We start from the raw sequence: 11,546 nt of genomic DNA on the forward strand, positions 1-11,546 counted from the left end.
CCCCCCCCCGAGTCCAGCTCCGCACCCAGAGACCAGAAAGCGTCCCACACTCACCTCGCAGCTCATAGAGCTGCAACACCGAAGGCTGCTCCAGAAAGCTGAAGCCTGGTCCCAGGACAGCTTCCTACGTGGAATCCGTTGCCCCCCGGCCCTCTCTTCCCCTTCGCCAGGGTGCGCAGGACAAAGGGAGGTTCCCGGCAGCTCCAGCTTCCCCGGTCCCACCACAGTCCTGTTGTGTTCCAGAGCCGAGCGCCTTTTCGGCTGTCTTTCCTTCCTGTGTCTTTTTTACCTTCTTGACAAGGCGGCTGGGGTGCGAGGAGCTGTCCCCCGGAGTCTTGGCACTTCCATTGGCCTGCAGCTTCTGCCTGGTCCCGTGTGGTCCAGGGCGTCTGTCACTCGCACAGACACAGGATGGGGGCCTTCAACTTGCAGCCCGGGCTTCTCCTAAGCGATCTCTCCCCCTTTAAGTTCCCAGAGCTTTCTTATCACCCTTCCCGGCACCACCACCCCCGCCCCCCCAAAGTCTGGCTTAGGTCCTTTGTCTCCCAGCGTAAAAGCTCCGGGATTAATACATTTTCCAGGCTGAGGCCAAGCGCAGGAATGTGAGGTTGAAAGGGGACTTTTTCCCCCTCCTCCTCCCTTCTTTTCCTGCTATTCTTTCTACCCACCTTTCGCCCCCCCAACCCCTCTCCTCCCCCTGCCTCTTTCTCCTTTTGCTCCTTTCTCTTGCCCAGATTGAGTCAGGGCCACCTCAGCTCCACTCCAAACCAAACTCAAACAGCAGCCGCGCCGGGGACTCAAGGAGATTCCACTAAGAATTTAACAGATCAGCAAAACACCGCCCTCCTGCCCATGTCGGCACATGGAGGGTGGACTCAGTGGGGAGGGGGAGGGCTGTTTTGGGAGGTGGGGGAAAGTTTTGAAACACTGCACATTATCATAAATCACTGTAGAATCGGATGGTTGAAAACGTAACCCTTCACACACCATGTAATCAGGAGACGGTCCCTTCCTGTCTGTTCTCACATTGCTCTTTGCAAAAGGAAAATCCTCTGAGTTCTGCATCCGGCTCCGTGATTTTCAGAGCGACAGATCATTCATTCATTTTGGTTCATGGTCACGGCCGTACATACACGGACAGTATGCACACACATATATATTTTTTCACGTGGGTGTTTCTATCACTTTCCCCCTGCTTCCTGCTTTTAATCGGAGGTTGGAAAAGCTCATGGAAAACATGACCGGGTTGTTTTTATTTTATGCTAATTGGGGATCATATTACGGTGTGCTTGTTCCTAGTTTTTCCTTGGCCTGGTAAAAGGTTAGCCATGCAGGCAATGTTGCTGCCCCCAGGGAGCCCAGGGTGAGCCCTTACATCAGGGAGAGGGCATTACAGTCTCCAGCTTAGGGACATGACCAGAGGGGCAAGCAGAGGGCTTCCTCCTCAGGCATGAGTCCGCATGTGAGTGGGCGTGCGATCATGCATGTACGTGTTTGTGAGGAGTTGTGTACAGGTATGTGTATGAGGCTAGCACAATATGTGTGTTCTCCAGAACTTGGAGTGCTACTAGGGGGTTAGGAAATCCTGAGAAGTAGCCCTGTCAGGTTCCAAATGAGAGATTTGAGGCAATGCTGGTCTTCTGCTTCCTGGGTCAGCAGTGGGAGTCCAACTCTTCTTTGGAAAAGTGAGGGAAGGTGCCCCCAATTATACGGATGTGTCTGGCAGCCTCCCCAAGGCAATTCAATCCAGCTGGGCTGTCATAGACTTTTGTGGGCTCTCAGAAGACTCCTTAATAGGTAGACTTGGTAAATCTGACTCAAGTTGCTATTCCCCCATCAACTCCATGTCCAGTCCTATAATTTCTGACTCAAAATAACAAAAATAAATCAAATAACTCACTACCATCAAGTTGATTCTGACTCACAGCGACCCTATAGAACCGGGTAGAATTGCCCTTGTGAAGTTGAGACTGTACCTCTTTATAGGAATAGGAAAGCCCATCTTCCTCCTGCAGGGAAGCTGGTGGTTGGAACCACTGAACTAATGGTTTATGGACTTAGGTTACCACAGAGGCTATTCTGAATCAGAGTGGCCCCATGTCTGTCAGAGTAGAATGGTGTTACCCAGGGTTTTCATTGATTTTTCGGAAGTAGATTGTGTTAGTCTGGGCACTTTAGAGAAACAAATCCACAGAAACTCACGTATAAGAGAGAGTTTTATGTAAAGGTTAAGTGTGCACAAGCAAACATCCCAACCCAGTGCTACCCAAGCCCACAAGTCCAACATTAACCCTTAACCCATATGTCTGACACCAATCCACAAAGTCCTCCTCCATCTCACAAAACAGACACAGTGAAGCCGACTACAGGAGGAAAGCCAAGTCAGTGAATGTGTAAACATCTCAGCACTGGCAGGGGTCTCCACACGGCTGCTCCAGCACCCAGGGCTGCACTGGGGTAGATCCATGTGGCTTCTCCTGGGGGATGCCTTGTAGGAAGTCAGCCTTGCCAGCTGAAGCAGGGAATTGCTAAGGCAGCTGCACCCTGGTGCGACCATCACAAAGCAAGAGACCCAAGAACTACAAAGGCGAGGTTCACTGAGCCATTTATCCCTCCATCCTTCACTTAATCCCACATGTGTTTATGGGCCAGGTTGGCACAATAAACTAACTCATAGATTACCAGGCCTTTCTTCTGAGGCACCTCTGGGTAGGCCAAAGCTCCACCCCTTCAGTGAGCAGGTAAACTCACGAAGCTCTGAACCATCCAGGAACTCCTGTCTAATGATAGCTACCATTTATTGAATACGCTCATGTGAAGTCCTGAACTTGGTACCCCAGATATCATTTGGTTTAACTCTTAGTAATCCTAAGAGAGAAGTGGAGGGGGTTACCTCCATTTTGCATAGGAGTACTCTGAAACTGGCTGAGGTTAAATAAACTGCATATCATACAGGCAGCAAGCAGTGGTTCTAAAATTTGAACCCGGGTTTAGAACTGTTTATAACGCATTTGACTATCTGGCCTCCCATGTTGTTTGCTCGCTATATCTGCTCATTTTTTCCTCTTTGTTCCGTTTCTTTTTGTATTTTCCCATGTTAATAGAAGAAACTCACTTATTTGATAAACTACAGCAGTAGACTTATTTATTTATTTATTAAACATTTATTTTTCTATAGAAATACTTACTTAGTTCTTATTAGGTGCCAGGAATTGTCTCAAACAGTTTAGATGGGTTTAGATGTATTATCTTTTTAAAAATCCCACATTTTATTGGGAGCTCTTACAGATATTATTACAATCCATAGTTCCATTAGATCAAGCATAATTGTAGAATTGCTGCCATCATCACTTTCAATACATTTTCTTTTCTTCTTGAACTCCTTGATATCAGCCCCACCCCCTTTATCTCCTCCCTCCCCACCCCCCATTGCCAAATATATGATATATTGTTATTGTTGATTTTTTCCATAGCTTACACCATCCCACTTATCCAATCATAAAATTCTGATATTTGTTCCCTTTGCATGGGGTTATACAGTCTTCATTGCTTTTCAGAGCTCATAGACTTTTTTAGAGTCTTATTTCTGGAATAGTTGTACAACATCACATTTTTGTTTTCTTGATCGGCCCTTAAAATGTGTTAATCTTTTTGTTGTATACCTCATGGCTTCCGACCACCTCCCAAGAATGCACATGCCGTTGGTCATGTGCGTACTGCAAAAAATCCAGCCAGTTTAGGAACAGGAAGCTGACCCCGAGGGCACATCACCCCAGCCTGGGGTATTTGTTATCCTGCGGATCTTAGGCTTTCTCAGGAGCCCTGGTGACACAGTGGGTACATGTTGGGCTGCTAACCACAAAGTCAGCAGTTCGAACCCACCAGCTGCTCCACAGGGAAAGAAGGCAAGAAGAAACCATCTACTCTTGCAAATAGATAAAACCTTGGAAACCCAGAGGAGCAGTTCTGCTCTGTCCTTTAGGATCCCTGCAAATCAGAATGACTTCATGGCTGCAAGAAAGGATGAGTTTGTCTGAGCTGCAGTCACTAGATGGCGCACAAAACACATACATGGGGAGGAGCCAACTCGTCCCCCCCCCCCCCCCCCCCCCCCCCCGCGCCCCCCCAAGAGACACACATTGTCAACGTGGATCCTCACGTGCTTGTGTACCTTGATACCTGTACCCTTTCCTGGGACCTCAGGAAAACCCCCTGGGCAAGTCCAACGAGCACAGGCCTGGAGCAAGTGGGGCCCCGTCTGTGTAAAAGCCTATGATGATTTATTGTACGGCGAGGAGTCTCAATTTCTAGTTCATAATTTAGAAACCCTGCGTTTTAAGAGTTTACCATTTAGCACGGTCAGCTCTTTTCTGCAGCCTGTGAGAGAAACAATTAGCTGAAAGAAGGATGGTTGGATAGATAGATGGTCAGTAGGAGGGTGAAGATATCAACTATTAAATGCTCACGTCTAAACGCTAATTTAGAATTCCACGGACGAGGAACAACCTGGTGCTGGTCCTTTGGGGGGGGGGGGGGAGGAAAGCAAGGCTACAGCGGATTTGCTTTAGAGACACTGGGTTGTAAATGAAAGTTGGAATCACAGTAAGGAGCTATGGGGCGGGGTGGGGTGGGGTGGGGGGGGCGGAGGGTGGGGGGGCTGGGTGCTGGGGCACTAACTGAGCTTACTCATGCTGACCTGGCTTCAGCAACCGGGCAGCTAGCTGCAAGAAAAGAGGCTTCCCAGCAGACTGCAGAAAACAGAGTTTTTGCCACCTCTTGTAACAGTAACACTGGTGGATGTTACTGAACTGAACGTGAAACAGTTCTATTACCTCAGCACAGTATTCTCGGCTGATGAGGGAAAAGACAGAAAAGAAAAAGGATAGCAATATAGGGTCTTCACACACCAGCCTGACTGACCACGAGGTGCAGAAGGGACCCGTTATCAGACATCAAAGAACTGGAAATCAGATCAGTGGGTGTCCACCTTCCTGATACGATCACTGAAGACAAACGTGTGCATAAGCAAAGGTGGTGAAGAAAGCTGATGGTGCCCGGCTATTGAAAGATACAGCATCTGGGGTCTTAAAGGCTTGACGGTAAACAGGCGGCCAACTGGTAAACAATGGTGCCCGGCTATTGAAAGATACAGCATCTGGGGTCTTAAAGGCTTGAAGGTAAACAGGCGGCAACAAAGCCCACAAGGAAGAAGCACAACAGCATGTGTGACCAGGAGCTGTCGAAGGGATCAGATATCAAGCATCCAAGAACAAAAAATCATATCATTATAACGGTGGGTGAGTGCAGAGTGGAGACTCAAAGCCCATCAGTGGGCAACTGAACACCCCCTTACTGAGGGGTTGTGAGGAGGAGACGAGCCAATCAGGGTGCAGGGTAGCAACGATGAAACATATAACTTTCCTCTAGTTCTTTAATGCTTCCTCCCCTCCCCCACTCTCATGATCCCAATTGCCTTACAAATCTGGCTGGACCGGAGGATGTACATTGGTACAGATAGCAACTGGAAACAAAGGGAATCCAGTATAGATGACTCCCTCAGGATCAGTGGTGAGAGGGGCGATGCCTGGAGGGTGAAGGGAATGTGGGGTAGAAAGGGGGAACCAATTACAAGAATCTAAGTATTGCCTCCTCCCTGGGGCAATGGACAGCAGAGAAGAGGGCTGAGGGAAACATCGGACAGGGTAACTTATGACAGAACTATAATAATTTATGAACTATGAAGGGTTCATGAGGGAGGGGGGAGTGGGGAGGGAGGGGGAAAAGGAGCAACTGATATTAGGGGCTGGAGTGGGAGGCAAATGTTTTGAGAATGATGAGGGCAACAAAGGTGCCTATGTGCTTGACACAATGGAGGTATGTATGGATTGTGATGAGAATTGTACGAGCCCCCAATAAAATAATTTTTAAAAATATGTAGGGTCTCCAATGTGGTGTTTGAAGAAAAACCACTCTGACCCATTGACATCTGCCTTCGCCCAGAAGGAAAACACCAGAGTGGTTTTATCGTATCTTTGTGGTGGAGACGCAGACAAAATTGAAGAAACATTGACGTGTTTTCCTCTCTACTTGCAGGCCTTAAACAAATGTCTTGAACCACCTTTTATATCCTTCAGAGTAAAATAGAACGCTCCTCTTTCTCCTGTTTACAGTGTAAGAAACTAAAAAAGTAAACACTGAAGGCAAAGGGAAGGCTCCTAACCCTATGGATATTCAAACCAGACATGGCTTCAGCTCAGGGAAACCCCAAGAGGACTAACTCAAAAAGAAAATTTCCAAAATTGTCTATAAAATGTCAGTCAACAAGGTCACATGTTTAATTCCAAATAGAAAGAAATATATATTTTAAGATAAATGGTGTTAGTTACCTGGTGGGATAATGTTCAAAATCCTAAGGATAACAGTTTTGATTTTCCAAAGTCTATTTATTTTAATTATGTATATAAAACTATATGTGTGTTACTTGCTAAGGCAGGGCATTTAAGCCTACCACCCCCCACACACACACTTTTTGAGGTAGACATTTGTTTAAAAAAATATCAAACTCCTAATTACACCAAATTGAAGGATCTTTCTCTAGCAGAGATTAGGGAGCTATATGAATAATTTCCTGACTCATTATAAATGTCCAACATCAGTTATTTATTCCTTTTGTAACTGGTGGAGCATACAGTACCCACCTACATTTTCCATGTCTGTAATGTAGTGGGAAGTGACTGTCCCACTTTGTGTGTATGCTGCTGTCTGAGGGGACCTGTGAATCCAGACAAATGGGCCCTATTCCCTCCACCACAGTACAGGTGAGCCTTCAGGGTATACCTGCCCAACTAAATGATCAAAATCCACATTACTTCAATATGTTTTCCATTCAAGTCAAAGTGGCTTCCACTATCGAAAACACTTGGTTCCAAAAAAATATTCAAAGTAGAACATAATTTGGTAAAAAAGGGTCAAAGATCAGATTGTTCTAGGCTGACATTCTACATGATGAGTGTGAACTTGTGGTCCACCTGGTGATATAAACGAAGCTGGAGATCCAATGATGGAATACTGAAAAACTTGCTTATAGCAAGTACCTTTTTTCAACAGCACAAAAGGTGACTGTACACATGGACCTCTCCAGATGGAGTTCACAGAAACCAAATCGACTGCATCTGTGGGAAGAGAAGCTCAATATCAGCAGCTAAAACTAGACCAGGGACTGACTGTGGAACAGACCATCCATGCCTCATATGAAAGTTCAGGATAAAGCTGAAGAAAGTTTTGAAAAAATCCAAGAGAGCCAAAATGTGACCTTGAGTCTATAGCACCTGAATTTCAAGAACAGATTTGCTGCATTGAACATAGATGACAGGACTGATGAGCTATGGAAGGCCATCGTTAAAAAGACCGGAAAGAGAAAAGATCAAGGTGGATGTCAGAAGAGACTCTGAAACTTTCACTTAATCATAGATTAATTAAATCAATGGAAGAAATGATGAAGTCAAAGAGCTGAATAGAAAATTTCAAAGGGCAGCTTGAGAAGACAGAGTAATATATTATGGATGGGAACTGACTTGATGGTACCTAACAACAACAACAACAGCGGATCTCTAGGATTGGGAAGGGCCTCCAGGGCAGTGGGTTTGATTTGGGGGAGTTTTAGGGGCAAAATATTGAATAATGAAGGAAGCATCAAAAGAAGATGGATGGGATACAGAAAGTCACTTTGCCGATTAGAATTGGTCAACATTCAACCATTTCAAGAAATAGCGTATGATAAAGAAACTGTAGTATTGTAGGAAGAAGTTCAAGCTACACTGAAGTAATTAGTAAAAAACAGGACCCTAAAGACTGATGAGATGCTCTGAAAAGGTTCAACTAAGTGATGCAACAGTGGAAGCACTCCCCAGTCTAGACTAAGAGATTTGATTGCAAGAGGTACTGCTTATAGCACAGGCTGGTGACATCTTCCTGAAGATCCTGCAACTGGACATTGGCAGGGAGCTACCAGAAATCCAGGCCAGTTTCAGAAGAAGACATGGCATGAAAGATATCATTGCTGATGTCAGATGGATCTCTGCTAAAAGCAGAGAGTACCTAAAGGGGTTTACTTGTGCTTTATTGACTATGGGAAGGCATGTAAAGGTGTGGATCACAACAAATTATGGATAACACAGAAGAATGAGAACTCCACAACACTCAATTGTGGGCACACGGAACCTGTACATGGACCAAGAGGCAGACATTCAAACAAAACAAGGGATACTCCATTGCTTAGAATCAGGAAAAATATAGGTCATGGTTGTTTTCTTTCACCATACTTAATTTTTAATGCTTAGCAAATAATCTGAAAAGATGGACTATGATGATAAAAACATGCCAGACCTGGAGGAAGACTCATTAACAATCTGTGATATGCATGTGACATAACTTTATTTGCTGAAAGCCAAAAGGATGGGGGCATTTACTGATTAGTATCAAATATTATAGCCTTCAGAATGAATTACACCTCAACGCAAAGAAAACAAAAATCACACAAGTGGACCAATAGACAACATGATTGAGTTTGTCAAGGATTTAATTTTATCTGGATCCACAATGAACAACTGCCCCAAGAGGTAACATCATGATAAACAGAGGAAATATTGATGTTGTCAAGGATTTTGTCTTGCTTGCACCCACAGTTAATGCTCATGGAAGCAACAGTCAAGAGATCACACAATATATTTCATTGGGTAAATCTCTTGCATCAAGCCTCTTTAAAGTGTGGAAAAGCAAAAACTTGGGGGCTAAGGTATGTGACCCAAGCCATGGTATTTTCAATTACCTCATATGCATCAGAAAATTGGACATTGACAAAAGAAGAATAAAGAAAAAATGATGCATTTGAACTATGGCAATGGTGGAGAATATTGACAGTAACATGGACTAACAAAAGAAGAAACATCTGTCTTGGAAGAAGTATAATCAGAATGAACCTTAGAGGCTAGGATGGCAAGACTATGTCTAAGTGCTTTGGATATGTTATCAGGAGGGACCAATCCCTGGAAAAAGACAGCATGCTTGGTAAAGTAGTGGGACATCAAAACAGAGGAAAACACTTGACAAGGTGGACGGACACAAATACAAAAATAGCTGCAACAAATATAAGAACAATTGTGAGGATGGCGCTGGATCAGGTGGTGTTTCTGTTGTACGTCGGGTCACTATGAGTCACAACGACTTGACAGTATCTAACAACAGGACTAAAATCGATATCGATATTTGATGGATCTATATAAAATAATGTGTCCTCCATGAGCATGTTCTTGACAAATAGTCTGTTCATTTTCTGAGCACATGATGAAGCCTAGTATTTTGCATCCTTTTATCATATAGTTATGGTGCAATCAAATATAGTTTTATAAAATGGCAAACCCCCAGAAGGCAATGATGTCTCTGTCTTAGTTTTCGATGACTATGCTGACACAACACCACTGAGACATCAATGCTGGGAATCTAAGACCAGGGTGTTGGCTATGTTCACTTGTTCTTTTGTTCACCGAGGGAGCATCTCCTCTGCGCCTCTCTCCTAGGATGCCTTGGGTTCCATCAAAGAGTCAAAGGGCATTCTTCTTATGTCTCTCCATCTCTCTGTGGATCTTCTCTTTTATAAGGGCATATGGCTCACAGGATGAGGGTCCCCCCTACTCTGGCATAATCTCTGTTAACCTACTGGTAACATCTTCAAAGACCCTATTTTCAAATAAGGTCACAATTCCCAATCACCGACACAGGAGTAACCCACCTGCTACCATGAAGTGGACTCACAGTGACCCTCTGGGGCGGAGTAGATGGGCTCCCCAGGATTTCTGAAGCTATAAGTCTTCATGGGAGCAGAAAGTCTCAACTTTTTCCTTGAGGATAGCTGACATGTTTGAACAGGCTACCTTGTGGTTAGCCATCCGATAAATAACTATGCCACCAGTACTCCTTATATAGGAATTAAGACTTCACATATCTTTTTTGGTGACACAATAATACCAACTGTGACTTATCACTTTAAAGAGGGGAATAACAGAAGAAAAAAGTCTGCACTGCTATTGAAACAGACTGTCTCTTTAGTACTAAATAATAATAGTGGAAACAGCAGATAGAGCACTGTAGTTAATAGGTATGCACTGAGTCATGGAATTGGAAAGTGAGGCATTTTCTAAGTTAATTCATTCAACTAAAATGGAATATGGGCTAAATGCTGGGCATGATACCAGTGTAGGAAATATAGAAACATAAACGTAATCATGTCTCTCCCATCATGGAGCTAATTTTTATTGATGTGAGACAAATGGACTCAGGCAGTGAATAGCTCTTCAGGGAGAAACAATTCAGGCAAAAGAAGTAGGAATGAAGGAAGGTGCTATTTAAGATGGAGGTGATCAGACATTATCAAGGGAGCGATTCTAGCAAAGTAATTATAACCTAAAGTAAAGGCATCTCTGGCATGTCTTTATAGTCTGAATTTACTCAGCATAACTGATTAAATAAGGTAAGTGATCAAATATAGTTCAGGGTCAAAGCAAAAGGTGACTCTAAATTAATTAAAAGTGTCCTGGATTATTCATTAGGCGACTTTGAAGAAAAACTGAGAAAGAAATGTCACCAAATTATTTGAATCCATATAGCCTATGTGTTTCGTTGAATGAATAATTTGAGCACCACTATCTACAGTCTCACCAAGTGACTGCTTTGAAGTCAACAATATTAATTTGAACTCTGCTGTTTTTAAAGAAAACGGTCACATTAGTTTATAATCACATCTCATAAAGTGCTTTTTAAAAGATATATTAAGTTAGAACGTAAATGCTTTTAAGCCAAATCTGTTGCTAAAATTCCAGAATAAAGATCAAACACATTGTGGTCTTCAAAGAGAGTTAAAAAGTTCAAAGCAAATTCGGTTCAGAATATGTTAACAGGTAACATTCCAAAGTTTTAAATTATGTGATTTTCTGTTTAAAAGCTGAGTTCGGAAAATAAAGGCATGTGATCCTTTCACAAATAATTTGTGATGGTGGATTTTGGCACAAGTCTTCTCAGTAACTATTGGGAAAACTCAAAGATCAGTTCCAATGAATGTCCCTGCATCCTGGAGAAGAGAAATAGCTTAGAGACAGAAACAGCAACAAAAAATTCTAATTGGGAACTGGTCCCTATATTTGAATAGGTTCCTCATTCCTCAGATGAAGTTTGCTTTGCTTGTAAGAACACAACACAACATTAGCAGCCCAGGAGCCAGCAGGCTGGGATTTCAGCTTCCCTGTTCACTCGTTGTGTGACTTGGAAAGGCAACCCAAATCCTTGAATTTCCATTTTCTGATCTACAAACATAGGAATGGTTATTTCAAATGTATAAAGTGTGCCTACCACAAAGCTTAGCACGCAGCCAGTGGTGGGAAAATGGGTACTTTCACACAAGACCAGTCAGTCCTAAACCCAGACTTCCAATGAGGCAAAAGGCTGGTGGAATCACATGGGTAGGAACTGAAGGGGGATACAAAGAAGGCCTAAAA

At 43.7% G+C, this 11,546-nt stretch overlaps 1 protein-coding gene across 1 annotated transcript in view; it reads right to left on the bottom strand.

Annotated features, from left to right (window-relative positions):
- The window catches only part of CCDC80 (coiled-coil domain containing 80), a 38,916-nt gene extending 38,276 nt beyond the window's left edge, over nucleotides 1-640 (bottom strand). Inside the window, exon 1 of the mRNA XM_004706398.4 lies at nucleotides 55-640. The gene's annotated coding sequence lies outside the window, so the exon portion shown is untranslated. The remainder of the gene's footprint in view (nucleotides 1-54) is intronic.
- Nucleotides 641-11,546: the final 10,906 nt, after the last annotated feature.

This window comes from Echinops telfairi, unplaced genomic scaffold (genome assembly GCF_000313985.2).
Source record: "Echinops telfairi isolate 266 unplaced genomic scaffold, ASM31398v2 ScPeMD7_6;HRSCAF=24_0, whole genome shotgun sequence".
NCBI lineage: Eukaryota > Metazoa > Chordata > Mammalia > Afrosoricida > Tenrecidae > Echinops > Echinops telfairi.